The following is a 5,457-nucleotide window of genomic DNA, read 5'->3' on the forward strand; positions in this document are numbered from 1 at the left end:
GTGTGTGTGTGTGTGTGTGTGTGTGTGTGTGTGTGTGTGTGTGTGTAAGCCAGGGGATGACTCGCTGGGGTCATTCTCTCCTACCATGTGGACTCTCGGGGATCTAACCCAAGTGGTTATGGTTGGTGGCAGGTGTCTTTATCTGCTAAGCCATCTCACTTGGCACTGTCCGCTCTCTCAGAAGACCTGGGTTCAATTTGCAACACTTACATGACAGCTCACAGGCAACCTCAACTTCAGTCCCAGTCAACCTGCACAGGCACCAGGCACACATGTGTTACACAGACATACATGCAAGCAAAAACCCACATGGATAAAGTAAAATAAAAATATTTTTAAAAACACAGGACATATTGTTGAAGTAAAAGAAAGTCAAGAATAATGAATATTTTTTGTTTGTTCGCCTTTGAGACAGGGTCTCACTATGAAGTTCCTGCTGTTCCAGAACTCACTCTGAAGACCAGGTTGCCCTCAAACTGACAGGCAGGCGGATTTCTGAGTTCAAGGCCAGCCTGGTCTACAAAATGAGTTCCAGGACAGCCAGGGCTACACAGAGAAACCCTGTCTCCAAAAAACAAAACAAAACAAAACAAAAAAAAACCCAAACAAAAAAGAAATAGAACCGAGGATCTGGCTTGCGCTAGGTAATACTTTCTGTTTCTGTGAATTTAGGTACTCTGGGATTCTTGTGCAAGCTGAATCCCAAATATTTGTCTTTGGGGGGGAGGGTGTCTGTCTAAATCATTTTATTTAATTGCATGTTTTCAAGATTTATCCGAGCGGTAGCACACATCGAAATCATCTTTTTTAAAGCTGAATAATATTCTCTTATGTACTCAGCACATTTGGTCATCTTGTCATCTGTCCGTGGACACTTAGGTTTCTTCCACCTTTTGAGGACTGTGTTTGAATCCCTCCTTTCAATTATTTCGAATATGCTTCAGTAATTCAGTAATATTTTGAATTACATCACTTGGGAATATAGAATTTCTGGGGTTTTTTTTCTTCTTTTTAAAATTGACTGACTTTTCTTTTATGTTCATTGGTGTTTTGACTGCATGTGTGTCTGTGTAAAGGTGTCAGATGCCCTGGAACAGGAGTTACAGACAGTTGTGAGCTGCCGTGTCGGTGCTGGGAATTGAACCTCAGGTCCTCTGGAAGAGCAGAAGAACAGCTAATGCTTTTAACCACTGAGCCCCCTTCTTTTTCTTTTTTGAGACAAGGTGTACTAGTCACTTTTCTGTTTTTATGTTAAACTATTACCAAAGGTGACTTATAGGGGAAAGTTTATTTTGGCTTCTGATTCCAAAGGGAGAGCCCATTATGCTAAGAGAAGGCTCCACTGTGTGCTTACCCCAAACTCTGAAGGAGCTATTTCATGTAAAACTATAGAACAACAGACTTGTAACCATATGTAAAGTTAAGGAAAAAAAAAGAGTAAAATAGTCACACAAGTATTGTCGAATAGCGCTTTTTGCTGCTTACTAATGAAAGAACTCAGGATAAACTGAGCTCAATGAAAATTAGCACTGTTCCTGGCGACACAGTAGAACAGCCAAGCCTAATGAATAGAATGGAGAGGCTGAAGCAGGACATGAGGTCTGTTGTTGTTGCTGTCATTGTTGTAGTTAGTGGTGGTGGTTTTAATTTAGGGGCTTAGGAATTTGCTAGTTGGTTGCTTTTTTTTTTTAAGCTGGGGTCTCATATACCAGGCTGACCTTGAATGCTTGATACTTCTGCCTTTTCTACCTCTAAGTGTGAGAACTACAGATACAGTGTGCCACCACGTCCAGCAAGGAGATGACTGAGCCTGACCATCAACGCTGCACCGTATCTCTTGTTCATCACCGCATCACAGACACATGCGGGACTCCACACAGACCGCTCTGGTTTACTTGAGAATGCTGACCCTTTTTTCTTACTATTGCGAAACTGATGCGTGTGCGCCTCTTGCTTTATATTCTTTCCCTTTCTGGATGGTATTGGGGATTAAATCCTGGCATCTTTTGTACTAGACAAGTATTTTCCCACTGAGTCAGATCCCCAGTCTGATTTCCTTAGACGAGACTCTCTTCTTCACTATGACTGCTACCTCTGTCTTTTTTTTTTTTTAACCATAAGGCCTCATGTAGTCCAGGCTGGCTGTCAAACTTCTGGTCCCCCTGCCTCCACTTCCCAAGTGATAGGATTAATGATGGGCACGATCACACCTGGCTTGCCTCAATTTTTTTTTTAATGGTTTTACTTTCCAGAAAGACTGTGGCCGTTTATTTCATTGATTTCTCTAGTCATTTGATTATTTTTACTTAAAATCAGGAAATTGACTTTTCTTATTTCTCACCTGAAGGCCGCTCTTGTTTTGTTTGTTTATTATTGCACCCTTTTTCTCATCACTCACCATGGCCCCCTACTATTTTTTTTTTTTTTTGACAGTCTCCCGCAGTCCAGACTGGCCTCAAACTCAAAACTCATTATGTAGCTAAAGATAAGCACGATCTTCCTTCCTCCACCTCCCAAGTGCTACGATTACTGTCATGCACATCACACCAGGCTTCTCCAGTCTCACCACACACACACACACACACACACACACACACACACACACATAGAGGCTTTCTCCAATCTTACTCCTTTTCTCCCCTGAAGGCCATCATTCCAGTGTACTTCAGGCTTGTAGATGTTTGTGTAATATATATTATTGTTTTAAATACTTGTATCTTCTACTTAGATAAATGTAACTGTGTTGTAGAAATTGTTTAATCTCAATTCAGGGTTTCTACCCTGCCTTTGGTCATTCAATCCTGGATAAGACACACAACTGAGCCAGGTGTGGTGGCACACACCTTTAATCCCAGCACTCCGGAGGCAGAGGCAGGTGGATTTCTGAGTTCGAAGCCAGCCTGGTCTACAAAGTGAGTTCCAGGACAGCCAGGGCTACACAGAGAAACCCTGTCTCGAAAAACAAACAAACAAAAAAAGACACACAACTTTAATTATTAAAATAAGCCTTAGTCAGCACTAGAGCTGGGTAGTTACCTACCCACCATGCTATTATGTCTACTTCCGTACCAATAACCCCAAGTTATAGCTTGCTATGTTCCATCTGGGCTGCTCTTAACTCCAATTAGCCAGCCCTCATGGCCATGTTCTGAAAATTCTTACCCCATAGCAAATGTTCTCTCCACCTTTTCTCTCTCCCCTCCCTCTAGTTCTTCTCAGACCCCCAAGTCCAGGAACCCCAAACCCCACCTATGTCTTTTCTGGCCAACTGTTGGCTGTTAGCATCCTTTTTTGTTTTGTTTGGTTTTGGTTTTGGTTTTTCAAGACAGGGTTTTCTCTGTGTAGCCCTGGCTATCCTGGAACTCACTCTGTAGACCAGGCTGGCCTCAAACTCAGAAATCCGTTGCCTCCCGAGTGCTGGGATTAAAGGCATGCACCACCATGCCCGGCATCCTTTTTTTTTTTAAGATTTATTTATTTATCATTTTATGTATGTGAATACACTGTAGCTGGTTGTGAGCCTTCATGTGGTTGTTGGGAATTGAAATTTTAGGACCTCTGCTTGCTCTGGTCAATTTCGCTCACTCAGTTCCTGGTTGCTCTTGCCCAAAGGTTTATTTATTATTATATATAAATACACTGTAGCTGACTTCAGACATACCAGAAGAGTGCAGAGGGTGTCAGATCTAATTACAGGTGGTTGTGAGCCACCATGTGGTTGCTGGGATTTGAACTCAGGACCTTTGGAAGAGCTGTTAGTGCTCTTACTGGCTGAGCCATCTCGCCAGCCCCTGTTAGCATCTTTATTTAATGTTTTAAATTAAGGAGCAAGGTCACATTGTATGTGTGGATTTTTTCATTCCTGGGGGCAACCAGGCCTGGGAGGGGCATTATAATACCTAACAAAAGACCAGACCTCAACAGAATCATACTATTTTCCTTCTTGTTTCTTCTTCCTCACTTGTATGCTATCTATCTATCTATCTATCTATCTATCTATCTATCTATCTATCTAGTGTGTGTGTGTGTGTGCGCGTGCGTGCGTGTGTGTGTGTGTGTGTGTGTGTGTGTATGTGTGTGCACGTGCCTGCCTGTCTGCATGTGCTATAATATGTGTCTGAAGCTCAGAGGACACTTTGTGGGAGTCAGCTGTCTCCTTCCACCATATCAGGTCATCAGGCTTAGTATCAAGCACCCTTGCGCAATGAGCCATCTGGATAGCCCCCACGTATTCCCTCTCTTTCCTTTTTAATTCTATCCTATGTATATAAATGTTTCATCTGCGTGCACATCTGCACCCCCAAGGCGGGCAATGGATCCTATAGGACTACAGTGATAGACACTTGTGAGTCACCATGTGGTTGCTGGAAATTGAACCTGATCGGGACCTCTGGGAGAGCAGCCAGTGCTCTTGGCTGCGGAGCCAACTCTCCAGCCCTCCACTTGTTAACGGAGGAAGAGTCACTGCACCACACTAGCAGTAACATCTTTTTAAATTGTGCTCTGTTAGCCTGTCAAGGTGGCACACATCGATAATTCTACTGCATGAGAGGTAGAGGCAGGAAGATCAGGAGTTCAAGGGCAGCCTTAGCTGCAGAAGACACTTCAAGGTCAGCTAGGGCTCTATGAGACTTTATCAAAAGTCTAGACGAATAAGTAAGCTCTATTGTGCTGCTAGCAATACTGTGTGGAACACTCTGAATTTTTCCGGAACGCAGGCCCAAACTGCCTCCAACTCTCCACAGCCCGAAACAGGGCTACAGAACCAATGAGATAGCACAGGCCTCTAATGCCAGTACCCAGAGGCAGGAAGATTGCCCCAAGTTCAAGGCCAGCTTGCTCTACATAGTGAACCTCATATAGGCCAGGAATATATAGCAAAATCCTGTCGAGAAGTTCTAGGATAACGAAGGCTACATAGTGAGGGTATCTATCTCAAGACTTTTTTCTTTAAAAGAAAATACCATGCTATCAACTCCTTTGTCAGCAATTGGGTCATTAAAGAGAAAGAACAAACCATTTACCCTACCATTGAGGAATAAATGAGATTCTTCCCTGTCGATGAGGGGAAACCATTCTTTACAGAAGAACATCAGCTAACTTGTGTAGTAGGATTGATAGAATTAGAAAAAAATATATCACCATTTTACAGTCTCCAGCAAGATAATTGACTCAGGGAAGGATCATCTGGAATTGTTAATCTGTTTCAAAAGAAAGAAAAAATGACCAATTTCCCACCGTCCACTTTCCCTACAAACACTTCCAACTTCCTCTCTGCCCTTGTGAAAGACAGTGGTGGCTTCTCAATTGTTAAGTACAATGGCTTTTTCTCAGGTCTCATCTTCCAAGATCTCTTCATAGTCTTTGACAGGAAAGGGCACTTCCTTTTCTTGTAACTGTCTTCTTTCATCCTGAAAAGATGGGTTATCAGTTGCACAGCAAACTCCTCTTACATTT

Source organism: Mus caroli, chromosome 4, assembly GCF_900094665.2.
Source record: "Mus caroli chromosome 4, CAROLI_EIJ_v1.1, whole genome shotgun sequence".
Lineage (NCBI taxonomy): Eukaryota > Metazoa > Chordata > Mammalia > Rodentia > Muridae > Mus > Mus caroli.